Here is a 16,950-nt window from a genome sequence, read left to right as displayed (position 1 = left end):
TCATCTCACATAGCAAAAACTCCACAACAGCTTTTTTTGTGGTAGCTGATATATTCTATTATATGCTTGTACACAGTTTGTTTAGTTATTCCCCATTTGATCGGAATCTGATTTATTTCCTCTTCTTTGCTTTTACAGAAAAGTGCGCATTTAAAATTTTGGTATATATGAGCCCTTTCTATTTTGGATCTCATAGAGTTTATTTTCAGTTTACATAAATAAGTCAATTTGTGGAGGGAGAGAGCACTAGGAGTTAGGAAAGGCTTCTCCCGGAAAATGGCACCTGATCTGCTTGAAGGAAGCTAGAGATTCTAAGAGGCAAACATCAAAATAAGCATGTTATGGGGGACAGCTTGTGCAAAAGAACCAGGAGGTAAGAGAGGGAGTGTTGAATTTGGGGAGCAATAAGGGGGTCAGTTTAGCAGGAATATAGCATGGATCGAGGATGAGGATATAGGGTTAGAAGGGTGGAATAGGTCTAGAAAGGGCATCTGGAGTCAGTTCATGCAGGATTTTAAATTCTACTTTTAGTAGTTTATATTTGATCCTAAAAGCTATAGGGAGCCTCTGAAGCTACTTGATATAAGGCAAATGTAATAGTTTATTAATTCCTCAAATGCAGGGACTGTTTTGAGTTTTCACTTTATATGTTACCAATCTGTCTGTCAATTTTATTATCTTCATGATATCCCTTGTATATGCTCCTTTCTTTTCTCTGACACTGCCCTGGTCCAGGTCTCATTGTCTCATGTCTGGACTGTTGTAATAGCCTTCTGATTGGCCTCTCTTGTCTCACATTCCCACTCTAGTCCACCTTCCAGTCAACTGCAAAAGCTCAGGTATAACTGTGTCTGCCTGTCACACAAGACACACGCACACACACGCATGTACACACACACACCACATACTCTCAGTAAACTCCAATGGCTCTAGCCTGACCACACTCACTCTCTTCTCAGTCTTCATGAACTTTACATTCCAATGATATTGGCCTCTTTGCTGTTTCTTGAATGAATGCACTCTGTGCATTTTCATTAGTTGTCTCCCCATGTCAGGAATGCTCTTTCTCCTCATCTTCGACTCTTTGACTTTCTTCAAGACTAAGCTAAAATTCTGCTTTCCACAAGAAGTCTTTCACATTCTCTTTAATGTTAGTACCCTTACTCTGAGATTGCCTCCAATTATCCCATATCTATCTTATTTGTATGTAGTTTGCGTATTGTCTCCCCAAGACTTGCTTTTGCCTGTCTTTGCATTCCCAGTGTTTAGCACAATGCCTGACACATACAAGCTAATGTTATATTTCTTGATCTGATTTGATGTGCACAGTGACTTATACATAGTAGGTTCTGAATGAATATCTTTTCAGGTTACTGAAAGTTGACACCTAGTTAACACCAACTTTGACCAAGTTACATGGTCAAATACTTGCTTTAGGAATATTATGTGGACAATGGATCAAAGGGGAAGAGATTGGAAACAGGGAGACTAATTAGGAGTTTTATAGTGGGAGGTGGAGCCAAGATGGCAGACTAGTCAGAAGCAGTAGAGCTGAGTTCTCTACAGAACCAAACTGAATCGTGATAGGGAAATCCAGAACAAGATACAGTGAACCATTTGTCTAGTCCTGCTTAGTACAGGGAGACAGAGAAGTCTGCAGACATTAGGCACAGGCTTGGGCCAGGAGAACAGTGAAGGTGAAACATTCTCAGGGAATGCACTCAGGGAAAGGCTGTACAGTAGGGCAAGAGGAGATTCCAGACCCATCACCAGGCCAGACCCATATTGAAGTGCCACAAGGGAAACAAATTCCAGTTCACAGCTTTATTATTTATCATTCCCCAGTCCTGAATCACAGAACCAAAGCCGATGGAGAAGGGGGACCTGTACATATATGGAGGTCTTAAGTGGTGTACTGAGAAGGGAGGAGTTTAAGAAGCCAATGTGGGTCAGACTCCAGGAGAAGAATGAAGTTTCAGTTCCAGCATCTAGCTCACAGCAACCCTGTTAGGTAGGTAAGGAGTCTGAGTTAAATAGAAATTAAGCCAGGGTCATAAAGCTATCAGGTGTCTTAAGTGGGATTTGACTTCAGGTCTCCCAGACTCCCAGCCCATAACTATATTCCTTGTACCACCCAGCTGCCTCTAACTAGAATTCCAGGCATTCCTCGTGAAAAGACCTGAGCTGTGTACAAACTTTAAAGTTGAAACACAGTAGTGGAGAGGAACATAAAAAGGTAAATATGAATGAATGATGATAAAGAACTAAAAAAAGGATAAACTGCTTACATTCAAATATGGGGTGATGATACATGCTTCTCCTCTAAACCCTGTTATCATGACTCAGAGGGAATCTACTTAGCTTGAGTGATTAGGAAACATTCTATTATGTTGAGAGAAGAATGGAAAGAGAGGACAACCTCTTAAGGGGGGGATCTCTTAAGATCTTATACTGGGGTAGGGAACCAAGGGGCAAGAAGAAAGGGGTTATGGAGGGAGACAAAATGATGATACTGAAGAGGAGACTTAAGAAGGAGCAGACTAGGGGGGAACAAGGAGTGGGGAGTGTTAGGAGAGCCAGGAGAAATTATTCAGGAGGTAGAGGTAGTGAACCATATCGCAAGCTCAAGAGGTAACCCAAAAGGATGAGGACTGATTTAATGATTAAGAGATCATAGAAAGGTTTTATGAGGGCACTTTCAGTTGAGTGGTTAGGTCAGAAGCCAGATTGCAGGGTGTTGAAGAGCAGTAAGGAGATGAGAAAGTAAAAGCAACAACAATTTTTTTCTAGGAGTTTAGCAATAAAAGGAGGAGAGGAATTTAGGATAGTAGCTTGAAGTGATGGAAGGGTTAAATGAAGGTTTAAGGCTGGGGAAAACTTGAGGAGAAGCCAAAATAGATTAAGAGATTGAAGATGAAAGGAGGTGGGGAGTAAGCTTAATCAAAGGGACAAATTTTGGGGTGATAGTATCAGGAGCAAAGTAGAGGAGTTGAATTGAACTTGAACTGGAGCTCGACTGAGATATACAGAAGATGACTAGATAGAAGGGAGTTAGGGGTAGGGATGGGAAGAGGAATCTTTCAACTAGGTGCCAAGTTCTTGGGGAAACTTTGCTTGATATTCTCCTTCCCATCCCTTCTCAAGTTTAAGTGTTCTCTTCCCCTTGAAATTACTCTGTATTTGCCTAACTTTTACATCTTCAATCCATCTCAGTGGAACATGCACTTCTTGAGGATAGAGATCATTTAGTTTTCATCTGGGTATCTCCAGTGTCTAGCACATTGGCTGACCTGTAGCAAATATTTGCCTAATTGTTAAAACTGAGTGGATTGAATCTGTTATATGTGAAGGACAGTAAAGAACATGATGTGGTTCAATCAGAGCATCAGAAGTGGGAGGAGAAAAAATTAAACTTTCATGGAGAGCCCTAAGTCCAAAGCAAAAGAGTTGGATCCAGTAGGTAATGAATTGAAGAAATTACTAAAGATTTTTGAGTTAGGGGGATGACATGTTTTTGTGTTTTAGATAGTTGAGGGATCCATTCAGGATGAATTAGGTAGAAAGACAGGGAAGATTGTTTTTGGCAATACAGGGATAAGGCAGTGAAGATCAGGAACAATGGAGTGGTATAAGTTGAGTTGGAGAATGAATACTTTGGAAAGAAAAATCAAGAGGATTTGATGAAAGACAGGTCCTTTGGAAGACCCAGGGTGGGAAGAGTCGAACTGCTGGGGACTTTGAGCCTTATGGCCTAGAACTTATGGGGAGTGTCAGAGTTGAGGAAAGAATTTGTCTCTGAGCTTGTGTTAATGGACCCCTTTTCTTTCTTGGCTTCACCCTTTGCTCACCCCATGTGTTTTTAATTATCTCCTGTCTGTTTTCCAATTATTGCCACAAGGGTTACTGGCCTGCAGCACAGACTGCTGGCATGGTCTGGAAAGAGCAGATGGCTGTTCATTTTGAATCCTCTTTTTCAAAGGTGGCGCTTTCAGAATATGACTTCTAATTCAGCTTCCCATTGTGGTGTTGTTTGCTTAGGGCTGAAGGAATTTTTCCATTGGAGAGGCAGCATCGAGAAACATTTTCCTGACTAAGTTTTCCTTTGGAGCTGTGATGGACAGTCCCAGACAACTAGCTTGAATCTCTTCTTCTATCCAGCTCTTCAAAATATAGTAACTGTTCTGTTGGACATAGCATTTTTGGGAATTATGACTTCTTTAAATAATACTTGAAAGTAGTATTAGTATTAAGCAAGTTTATTAGAGATTTGTGCTTAGTTCAGATGAGGTCATTATATACCTATAGATACTCCTGATAGAAGAGTAGAGGACTTATTTGGATAAGTCTACTTATCTTTAGATAACAGTTGAGAAAATTTATATACTATGTCTGCAATATCTGGTTACAATGTTGAATTTGTCACATGTTAACTACCAAGGTTACTTTCTTTCTTTCTTTTGAAATGAATGAAACTCAATGGACTAAAAGTGAAAGCAAACCAGGTCCCAAGGCAGGAGGTGCCTGTGAGGACAGGAGGAGTTTATATAGAACTTGTTTGTACAGAATTGTTTTCAGTTGTCTACTGAGTTAGAGCTTGAGCCTCTGGGGAGCAAGGACTGTCTTTTGTCTTTTTTTTTTTTTAAAGCAATTGGGGTAAAGTAACTTGCTCAAGGTTACGTGGCCAGTTATTTCTGGGTGTGGTGCTAAGTGTCTGAGCCTGGATTCGATCCCAGGTCATTCTGACTCTGGGGCTGGTGCTCTTACTCACTGAGCCACCTGGCTGCCCCACCAAGGTTACTTTCAGCAGATTTCAGCTCCCCAGAAGAGAAATTTCTGTAAGAGGAGTGGGATAGGGAGGGAAAATGGTATGACAAGCACTTATTTAAGCATCTTCTATGTATCACATGCCATATTAAGTGCTTTGCAAGTATTACCTCATGGAGGAAGTTGAGTTACTTGGCTTAAATTTTGATTTTAAGATTTAGATCTAAGCAGAAGGCTTAGGTAGGTAGTAGGTTATCTTAGTGCTAGATTTCTTTAAACAAAGATTGGTTATGCCTTATAATGGATATTATAGAGTAGATTGGGGGGTGGGGGGAATGGGCTTGACTAGCTGGCCACTGCGCTCCCTTCTAATTCTGAAATTTTTTGGTTTTGTAATGGTTTCTGGACCAGTCTACAAAAGCGTATTCATTTCATGATATATATGAAGGTCATTACTAATAGTACTATTTTAGTTGTAAATCTAACTGCCATTTTTAATTTTTGTGAGAAAGGCATTCTAAGTTCCAACTGAAGATTTCTTGAATACCTTTCCTACCTAATTCTTTATTTCTCAAAGTAAGCATAAATCAGTGAAGTGGCAGAATAGTACAGCAGAAAATGCTTGTTGGGTTGGAACCAGACAATATGGGTTCAAATCCTTGATCTGCCATGCCTACTTACAAAATGACCTTGAGCAAATCACTTAACCTTGCTTGACCTTAGTTTCTTCAGATGTAAAACAAGAGGTTTGGTCATCTAAAGCCCCTTTCATCTATAAATCCATGACTCTTTCTATTCTTTCTAGTCATAGACAAAATTGCTTTTAGAAGTCAATATCCTACTCTAATCTCAATGGCACATTTGAAGATGTTGTGTTTGACAAGTAAATTGTAGTGGGAGCCTTTCTCATGTACTGGATTCTGTTGTTTCATGTGACTTTAGTATATAAAAGTTGGAGGTTGAGGGTTCCCAGATTGGTATTGCCACCCTCAATCTTATCAGGGTTCAATAATCTTGATAAATCTACAGCTAATAGATTGGGGAATTTAGAATAACAAACTTTATGGGAAGAGGGGTGTGTGTGTGTGTCTGTCTGTCTGTCTGTCTTTGGGGGGGTGGGATTATTTCTTTTAATTTTTTTAAAATCGATTTTTATTTATAAATCTTTTTATATAGCCTAGATTTCCCTTACCCTCTGTCTCCCCTTCCCTGAGAGCCATTCATTTTAACTAGAAAGTAAAATAAATAGAAAGAGTAGAAAAATTTCATCAAAGCCAATCAATATGCCAAAAGAATCTGGCCTTGTATGCAGTGTTCCATGCTTGTGAACTCTCATAGCTGCAGAGGAATAGAAATATCTCTTGTTTTCTGTAATTTCACAGCATTCAATTTCTTTGTTTTATAGTTATTGTTATTCCCTTTTCCATTGTTAAAGTAATATATTGTCATACTGGTTCTGCTTAGTTGATTCTGTGTCAGTTCATGTGTCTTTTCCTTTTTCTCAGTATTCGTTATCTTCGTTTTTCCATTATATTCAGATACTGTAATTTCTTTAGCCATTCCCCAATTGATGGCGATTTACTTTGTTCCTTACTACCACAAAAGATGCTGGTATAAAATTTTGGTGTCTGCACAACTTTTCTTTTTGTCATTGACCTACTTAGGATATATGCCTTGCAGTAGAATTTCTGGGTTAATAGTTTTGGCCATTTTAGCTACTTGTTTAAATCCAAATTGCTTCCTGAATGGTTGTACTAACCATTATACTAACCATCCTCACCAATATAGAAGGAAAGGAAGGAAAAGAAGGAAGCAAACACATTAATTAATTTCTTCTTTTGTGCCAGGCACTATGCTAAATTTAGCTTTACAAATATTATCTCATTTGATATTCACAACTCTCCTGGAAGGTAGGTGTTGTTATTATCTCTGTTTTACAGTTGAAGAAATATGTTGAGAGAGGTCAAATGATTTGCCCAGGCTGACACAGCTTATAAGTGCCTGAGGCCAGGTCCGGTGCTCTCTCCACTATGCCACCTCACTGCCACTATGTGCTGCTGAGTCTAGCTCTGCTGCCTCTAGCTGATTCTAGCTCTGTCTTTGCACAGCTATCTCACATTGACTGTTCCTGTCCTTTGCAGTTTTGCTATGTTAGCCTAAAAGTTGCCTTGGTTTCCCTTATAAGTGAATTGGAGCTTTTAAAAATATGATTATTGATAGTTTGCAATTATACTTTTGAAAATTGTTCATATCCTTTAACTGCTTGTGTATTGGATCTTGGCTTTTGATCATGCATATACATATGTATGCACACATATATACATTTACATGTATACATCTAGATACCAAACCCTATCAGATATATTTGTATAAAGATTTTTTTTCCAGTTCCCCTTTTTGTTCTTTTTCTAGATGAATTAATTTTACTTATTCAAAATGTTTTCAATGTAATTTAATTAAACTTATCTATTTTATATTTGGTAAACATTCATTATTTTTGTATCACCAGTGCCTGGCACTTAATAAATGCTTGTTGATTGACTGATTCATAGTCTTAGCTATGTTGTTTCAATGTTTAAGGAAACTGAAACTTGGAGGAGTGAAATGACTTGCTCAATCAGAATTAGAAACTAGATCTCTGATGCATAGTTAAAGGCTCTACACTACACCTTGATGATATTCCATTATATGTTGTAAATTTTATTGAAATTCTTACAGAACTGAGTTCAGATGTTATTCTTTCTCTATTGGAAAAATAACTCAGATTTTGAATTTTCAGTTTTAACTGTCAAGCTGTCCAGTTTCTGCCTTAGAAATGTATACCTGTAGAATAATATCCCTGCAACTTAATCTGATTTTTTAAAAAGTGATTTACAATTTTACTCTTGTCACATAGTAAAAATAATTTTATCACCACCACTATTGTTAGTGATCAAATAACTCGAATTCAGTATTTAATTACAAGCTAAACACTGACTGTCTTGTAAAAGTCGGTGCCTTAATTAAAGTGAGCTGAAAATATGTACAATCAGCTTTGGCATCCTCTAAAGCTAGTACCACAAGTGAGACTAATTTTGAGAATGAGAATAGTCCTGGATTTATTTAGGCATTTGCAGTTTGGCCCTTTGGGGAGTATCTGATTTCCTTATGATGAGTAGTGGTGATATTCTGGGGGCAAAGGAAATAGGGAATTCTCCCATCACTGGACTGCTTTAAAAGCAACTATGTGACAAAATAGATAGAGTTCTGGGCCTGGGAATCATGATCTGAGTTCAAGTCAAACCTCAGATATTTACTAGTTGAGTGACTCTGAGCAAATTCCTTAACATTTGTATGATTCTTTTTCCTCATCTTTAAAATGGGGATAATAATAGCACCTACATCTCAGGGTTGTTGTGAAGTATTTGTAAAATGCATTGCAAACCTTAAATTGCTATGTAAATGCCAGCTGTTATTGGCTATTATCTTCAGCTAGAGACAGGATGATCACTACTTAGGAATATATTACAGAAGGTATTTATACTTAGAGTCATTGAGCTACATCTGGAAGGAAACTTTAGTCCAGCTATCTCATTTTGCAGTTTAGGAAACTGAGGCCAAATGAGATTAAGTGACTTCCCCTAAGGACTAAAAGATCTCTGAAATCATTAAATTTGATTTATAAATAATTCATTAGTGTCTAAGGGTGATTTTGTGATGTCCAATTTGTTCTGTTGGCCACTCAGGATGCTCTTATATACCATCCTGTCTGCAGATCATTCCTTTTTGGTCTATTTTTAAAAATACAGTTTTATTTGGCATCTTTTTGCTTTTGGTCCTTTTGTGACCACCATTCCCATGCTGTGCTGTGTCATGCATGGGGAGGGTGGGGCACCAATTTGGGCTCTTTGAGTCTTTCCTGGCTTTGTTTTTATCTTGTGTACTTGAAAAAAAAAATCATTATCTTAAATCATTGACCTGTTTGGTTTTAGATACCGAATTCTATTGCCTATTGTTCTTTAAAATAATCTATTAAAGATAAAACTGCAGATGTTCTGTAAAGTTCCTGGGTAGGAACCAGTAATTCTGGTCCATGGGAGATCTTATCTTTAGAGTAAGTCTTTGATTTCATCATGTAAGGGAATCCCAGTGTAAGAGTACAAAGTAAGGGACTTTATTTCTTAGAATTATCATCCTTTCCAGGTAAGAGCATTTTCTTGATTTATTTTTTTTAAAGGCAAATAGTGTCAGGGAATTTCATACATGCTGTCAGAGAGAGAAGTGTTCGTTCAGCAGTAACTAACTTCTCTAGTCAGTCTAGTGGTAGACAAATCAAGAGTGAAAAGAATTAGCTATTTGTCCCAGAGGATAAAGCCTAAATGATTGTCTGGATTGTGAGCCTTTCATCTCTTGATCATATAGTTCAGAGAAAAACTGTTTTAAAACACAAAATGTTTATTTCCTTTTAAGTTTTCAAGTTAAAAGCAAGATGATGGAAAGATAGAGTTACTATTTACCACATATGAGAACTATATTTTTGTGGGACTTGATCTCATTTCCTGCCCTTTACCTCCACTCCACATCTGAACCATGAGGTCTCAAGGTTGCTTTTGGTGCTCCTGCCATAAATGTACATAATTTGCGGCTCATTTTAAAATTGACTCTGTCTGTTGGCCCAAGATTTGGTATCAAGAGTCAGTCAAGAAGGCTTTTTAAAGTGCCAGGCACAGTGTTAAACATTGGGGACACAAAGAAAGGCAAAGCAAAACAAAACATTTACTGTTCTCACAGTATAATGTGAGGGGGAGACAAACATGTCTATAACTATATACAGGCAAGACACCCCCCCCCCCCCAGATCTAGATAGATATATGCATTTAGATAAAGTGGAGATAATCACAGAAGGAAAGGAGCTAGCATGAAAGGAGATCAAGAAAGACTTCTCATAGTAGGTGAAGTTTTATATCTCTTCGGTACCACCTTACACCTATCAGATTGGCTAATATGACAAAAAAGGAAAGTGATGGATATTAAATTGGAACACTAATGCATTGTTGGTGGAGTTGTGAACTGATCCAGCCATTCTGGAGAGTAATTTGGACATATGCCCAAAGGGCTATAAAACTGTGCATACCTTTTGATCCAGCAAAACCACTGCTAGGTCTATATCTAAAAGAGTTTTTAAGAAGGGAAAAATACCTACTTGTGCAAAAATATTCATAGCAGCTCTTTTTGTGGTGGCTAAGAATTGGAAATGCTCATCAATTGGGGAATGGCTAAACAAGCTGTGGTATATGATTGTAATGGGATATTATTGCGCTATAAAAAATGACAAATAGGATGATTTTAGAAAAACCTGGAAAGACTTATGAACTGATGCAAAGTGAAATGGACAGAACCAGGATAACATTGTACACAGTAACAGCAAGATGGTAATAATGATCAACTGTGAAAGACTTGGATCGTTGTATTTCTGAGAATAGCTAAGTCTTTCATACTATTCTCAGCAATACAATGATCCAAGAAAATCCCAAAGGACTAATGATGAAGCTTACTATCTGCCTCCAGAGAAAGAACTGATATTGTCTGAATACAGACTGAAACATGCTGTTTTTCACTTTCTTTCATTCTTTTTATTCAAGTCTTTTGGTATAAAATGACTAGTGTGGAAATGTTTTACATGATTGCATATGTATATCCTGTATCTGATTGCTTACTGTGGGGGAAGAGGGGAAAGAGGGATAGAATTTAGAACTCAAAACTTTAAAAAAAAGTTTTAAAAATTGTTTTAGCATTTAATGGGGGGGGGGGATTTTTTAAAGGTGGGGTTTTAGTTGAGTCCTAGGAGGGACTGAGGAGGAGGAAGAGCATTCCAGGCATGGGGGACAGCAACAGAAAATGCCTAGAGTTGGAAGGTGAAGTGACTTGTGTGAAGAACAGGAAGGAGGCTAATGTCACTGGTTTGCAGAGTACGTAGTGGTAGAGTGGAAAGGTATATAGGAAATGAAGAGGTTATGAAAGGCTTTAAAACCAAACCAGGGATTGGAGCCATTTTTGGGGCTGCCTCTTTGTCATCATTTTTGTTTATATATTATAATGTTTATATCTGATATTATAAACTTCTGGAGGACAGGAATGGTTCTCTCCCTGTCTCCTATGAAATTTTCATGGTGATAATTATGATACCATTTTAATTAGTGCCCAGTAGAGGGGAACTTCAGTAGATATTTTATGATGTTTGAAATAATGGTGATAACCTGAAGGATTTCTAAGGATGAATGTAATCATCTATAAGAATTCACTGAATGGAAAATTAGAGCTCTGTATAGATCTAGACCACTGAACTGAAAATAATTCCATAGGCATTGGCTGTCTTAGAAATAATTCAAAAATGTTTCTGAATCTTCTGACTTAAAAAGTAATTCTAGAGATGATGTAGAGATGGCAAATGTGCCATCTAATGAACCTTAGTACTTAGAACCTAGACCCTTCATGTTCACCTCTAAGCCAGGGTTCATCTGATTGATAAACCTTCCCAAGAAGAGACTATGCAGTATTATCTCAGAACCTAGAAACATAGCTCTAGATCCTTTGAATTGAGACTGCTCAATCTGTATTTAACTCCTAGTGAAACCAAGCAAGCCAAGGTGATCTGGTTGTATCTGTAGTTCTATTTATACTTATTTCATTATTTCTTGAAGCATAGTTATTTGTATAGAGGTCTTCCCTATCTATCATTCATTAGATTGTATGCTCCTTGAGAATAAAATTTTTTATTGTTTTTTTCCTTTTGTATCCTTAGTAATCTGCACATTGCTGTGAACATTGCAAGTAGTTTGTTTAATTAAAATGGGATCACCATTCATCATTTTAACCATGCCACAAAAAGCACAATAGTTCCTCCAGTTCTTTGGACAAGTCTTAAGAACTTTGCCTTCAAGCTTAGAAGTTCTTCTCTAGCATGCACAAAACTATCACTAACTTGTCCTTCCTCATCCATCTCTTTTTGTAGGCATAAGTATAACTATAGAAAAAGCCCTGACTTTGTAGTCATACTCTGCTGGGCTCAAAATCTCTGCTCTCACATTTATTACCTTGGTGATCTTAGATCTTGGTTAGCTTTTCTGGATCTCAGTTCTCTCTTTGATAAAATAAGGAGTTTGGACTAGGTGGTGCCTGAGATTCCTTCTAGGTTTTAATTTGCCATTCCTTCTACTCAAACTTTCCTCTAGCACACAAATACAGACATTTGCCTTCTGCCTCTAAATTGTCTCAAATTTAACTCCTCACAGATGGCATTAATCTTCTTGCTTTTCTGTCCACTAAGTGCTCTAGCAGCCCCTGACCTTCCTTTTGTGATTCTTAACTAGCAACAGCTAGGCTGCAGTTGACTTCTTCATTGTTACTTTGGAAAGATGGTAGGTATACTCAGAGTACAGAGGGAAAACATTATTGGTAGAGAGGGCAAACAGTGAAAAGGCATAAAATAGAGAGGTGGGATGTCCTGTGTGATGAACAGCAAGAAAGCCAGTGCCTCTGGACCATAGGTGATGAGTACAGTACAAGAATCTTGAAGGGGGAGGAAAAAGATAGGCTGTCTTTAAAAGTCACATAGAGTAATTATTGAGTAGGATAGGTGATGTGGTTGGACCTGCTGTTAGGAAAATCACTTTGTCAGCTTAGTAGAGGATGAACTGAAGTAAGGGGGAGATTTGGGGCAGGGGGACCAACCAATAGGCTATTATCATAGTCTGGGCATGAGGTGTTCCACCAAGGTGGTAGCTATGTGTGTAGGCATAAGGGAATATATACAAAGATGAGAAGGTAGAAATTACTAGACTTGGCAGCAAATTGAATATGTAGAATTTGTGCCTGTGAGGAGTCCGTAGTGAGTGGCCTCATTCTCCACGCATGCTCTTGCTTCCTCCCTCTGTTAATAGTAACCTAGTACAGTTTAAACCATATTTCTGAGGACTCGACACACCCACCTCCAGTGTACCTTCTGCCTTTAAGGGAACTAATGATTATTCATTTGTTACCAAGAGTACATTTGGGAATTTAGCCTGTATAAGTATCCCCTTTGGGAAAGGGAGTATCTCTTTTTTGACCACTTTGGAAGAGTCAGACGGCTTGTTAGCCTAGAAAGCTGTTTTCTTTGTTTTTCCACATTCCAAGTCTTGGATTTATGCTGTGCCAGAGGAACCAAAACCCATTTATGTACAACTCTGCACTTTCATGGGTTGGGGTGACTTTTTAATGTGCTCTAACTTATGGTGCTTCTTTATGTGTTCAGTAGATGAGAATGTCATGGCAGTGTTATTTATTCAGTACACAGAAATAATGAGTAACACCGCTTTGGAGGGAGACTTGTTCGTTTGCAAGACGTTTTAAGGAATAGAGTAGGTTTTATGGGGTTTGAATCTCCACGCCATTTAACAGACCAGGCAGTGATGAGTTTCAGTGTTATCATAGATTTTCATAGGGAAGGGACTTAAGAGGTAATTTTATAGATGAAGAAACTGAGGCCCAGAGAGATTAAATGATTTGCCCAGAATCATACAGGCAACAATCAGACCCAGGTCCTTTGGCTTCAGGTCCAACTTTCAAGTTAACTCATTTACAACAGGCATTTATTAGGTGCCTACTACATGCCAGGCACCATACTCACACTAAAAATGAGAGGGTTAGACTAAAATCAAAGCAGTCTTGTACATTGCATTCTACTTCCTGTATAGCTGGGACAATGTTACCTTAATGCTTAAATTCAACCTGTGATTCCATCTTTTCAACTAGATACTAAATACTGACAAACAGGTTTTCTATAGCATTTCCCTTTTCATACAAATTCAGCAATCCCAATTATTTCCAGTTCGTCATTTCCACCAACTCTTATGTGCTTTCTCTGTTAATTAGCATTTAGCTTGTTTATTTGATAGTAGGTAGGAACCTGGACTACTTTGGAAATCCATCCACAACCCATAAATAGAAGATTTTATGTGACTACTCTCCAACACAAGAAGTATTCCTTATTCTTGAAGAGTAAAGAGTGCTAGATGTAAATGCTATGAGCAGAGCTGAAGACTTAGAAGTCAGTCAATCAGTAAACATTAATGAAGTGCCTTCTTTGTGTCAGGCACTGGGTTTAAAGGTATATGAATAAGATTTTGTTGTATGAGGGTTGAAACCATACCATGGGTTCTCTATTATGAGCATCATTTGAACCAAGAGAGAAACACATTAGCATTTGAATTTGCCCTGGGTCTTCTTCTTGGCCTGTCCGAAAAGCAGATTTACTCATACCGGATAACCTCGAGCTTGACTTCTGGTCTAAGACATTTTAAGTGTAGTGTTCAAGTATTTCTTTGCTTGTTTCTATTTCCGTAATTGTAGCATGTTAAGCAGTGAGGGGCCTGTTTTCCCAGACCTTGTGCAGATACTGTGAAATTAACTTTCTTACCCTCCAACAGGAGTCAGACTGAACTGACATTTCCAAAGGGCTGCTGTTGAACTGGCTGTTCTTGGCACCCATTCTCAACATTCAGGAAGGGTGCATGGAGATTAACATTCTAATTCACTGATGCTTAATTGCTGTAAGCTGTTGGTGGGTACTGGGAATTGGTCACACTGTGGAGGTGGGAAGGAGACTCGCTAAAGTGCCCAGGACCTTATCTCCAGAAACCAAGTAACACAAGGCTTGAAAGTTTATTGATGACCAATTTGGGGAAAGTCTGTAAATGTATTAGTGCTATTTAAAAAAAAGTGTCTGGGCTGGGAGTCCCAAGTAGCCAAATTGTGTTGTCCAATGAAGAAATGTCTGAAAGGAATCAGAATGTGGGCATTTGGGAAATTTAGTATCTTTTGTCTCTAAATTTGTAACATCTTCAAAATCTTCAAATCACATATTACCAAAGCTGAATTCTGGGAAACTGTGCCTAAAAATCACTTCATTACTACTGGAAATGCAACCATCCCTAGATGGGAGCACAGCAAGCATTTAACAGTGCATTACAGTGCCACACTCCCATCTAAAAGGGAAATGAAAGGTAGAATAGCCAGTTGAAACTACTAGGGGAATTGAATGGAGCAGAATGTCATTACCTCATCTGGAGTTTGGCCAAGGGCCCAGGTTTACTGCTCCTAATCTTGGAAAATTTGCCCAATGATTTTAATGGTAAGTGGTAAGAACCTTGGGTTTCTTTTACTTGTATACAAGGCCACAACTTTGACATCATCAAGCCCTGGAAGCACAACAAGGTGCTGGATGAGGATACAAGCAGGAAGCAGATTTATATGAAGCCTTTTGATTCATGTAGTGGAAATTACTCTAGGTCAGAGGCAAAACTCCCAGTTTCTTACTCTTGTCCTTACCAAAAGGTATATATGACTATAGCTAGTACCTCCTTTCTTCTCAGATTAAACATAGATATGTGCAATTTAGAACTTCTCAGATGTGGTATGGGCAGAATGCAGCAGTATTATCACCTTATGAGCCTAGAATGAGAACGAATTGGTTTCAGGTTCTGTCTCTGACCTATACTGGTTTTTTGAGCTTTGGCAGATCGCTTAACCTCTCAGTGCCCTTTGCAGATCTCTAAGACATGGGGAATTTCTTCCCTGGGAATTGAATATATTGATGAAATTACAGGTCAAGTATTGTAAAATATTGAATTAGCTTGACTGCTGTGTCACACTGTTGATGTATCTTGAGCTTACAGTGCACTGAAACCCTAGATCCTCTGTGATAAACTGCTACCTAGCTCTCTCTCTCCCATCTTACATTTAGATTTAGAAAATCATCACAAGTATGACTATAAATGTGTCTCCATTAATTTCATTTCATTAGTTTTGATGGAATATCTTAGCCTATCAGGATCTTATTGTCACTGTTAGATATCTCTCCTAGCTCTTTTGCTAATTGGATAAACATGCTATCTATATGTCTTTATGCAAGTTGTTAATAAAAATGTTAAATAGCATAGGACTAAGTATGGATCTCAGAAGCACTTCTCTAGAGACCTGCTTCCTCATGACATGAAGTCATTGATGACTCTCAAAGTCTAGCTATTGAACCAATTCCCAATCCACCTAATTGTATTATCCTTTCACCTACAAATATCCATCTTGTCCACATGAATATTAGGTGAAAATTTGTCAAATGCTTTCCTAAAATCTAGGTAGACTATGTTTCCAGCATCCTCTAGTCTCATTCAAAATCCAGTAAGCTTCTATTAAGCTCTTACTTTTCAGGCACTGTGCTAAATGCTGCCTGTACAAAGAAAGACAGTCCCTGCTCTCAAGGCACTCTAATGAGGGAGATAACATGCAGACAACTATGTACAAACAAAACATCTACAACATAATCTGGCTGGTGTCACTGGAACTCATAGTTTGTAAAGGGGAATAAGGTATAGGAAGACTGGAGAGGTATCACATAACACCATTATGAGATACAGAGAAATGGAGCTAGTCTGATGTCACCTCTTCTTGTAAATGATACTGGCTCTTTGTAAGATTATTGCTTCCTCTTCTAGATGTTCACTAATTAATCATCTCTTAGTTAAAATTCCCAGTCAGGTGGCTAGTGTAGTCACAGAGTCTGAAAATTTAAGAGTTAGAAGAGATATTTGCACTTCTCTAGGCAAACCTGTACCTGAAAGGAATTTCATTATAACAAAATTGAAAAGTAGTTGTCCATTCTCAGTTTGAAGACCTCTAAGGAATGAAGGTGACCCCACTTCTCTCTAAGAACCTCATTACATTTACGGATAACTTTCATTGTTAGGAAGTTTTCTAAATTGGAGCCTGAACTTTAACTCTGCTTATTCTAAATCTAGGTCTCTTCCCACTACCCACAATCATAGAATGTTAAGAGTTTAAAGGAATCTTAGTCGTCATTTAGTCTAAACTCTCTTCTTTTACAAATGGTCAAACTAAGACTCATAGAAGAGAAATAATTTGCCCAAGGTAGTCAAGTAGACTTTAAGTTTGTTGAGGGCAAGGACTGTTTTCTGGTTTTGTTTTGTTTGTCTTGCATATGCATGGTTGTCACTAATTAAATATTTGTTTCATTGAACTGAACCTTTTAAGAACTTTATGGTGGTGTAGTTGTTACACCTTTCCTTTTTTTCCGCTGACTAAAGTGCAGCTTTTAAGATAGTGGTGATCCTTGTTCCAGAGTTAGGCTGACTTCCCCCCCCCCCCCCCCCC

General features: G+C 38.1%; 1 protein-coding gene across 9 annotated transcripts in view; it reads left to right on the top strand.

Annotated features, from left to right (window-relative positions):
• Nucleotides 1-16,950, top strand: part of KDM4B (lysine demethylase 4B) — a 286,229-nt gene that overhangs the window by 117,870 nt on the left and 151,409 nt on the right. The window lies entirely within an intron of this gene.

Source organism: Petaurus breviceps, unplaced genomic scaffold (genome assembly GCF_028583685.1).
Source record: "Petaurus breviceps papuanus isolate PSGF00001 unplaced genomic scaffold, PetGlider_PUasm1.0 180, whole genome shotgun sequence".
In the NCBI taxonomy this organism is placed as follows: Eukaryota; Metazoa; Chordata; class Mammalia; order Diprotodontia; family Petauridae; genus Petaurus; species Petaurus breviceps.
The sequence above is the reverse complement of the archived record's forward strand: the minus strand, read 5'-3'. Positions and strand labels throughout refer to the sequence as shown.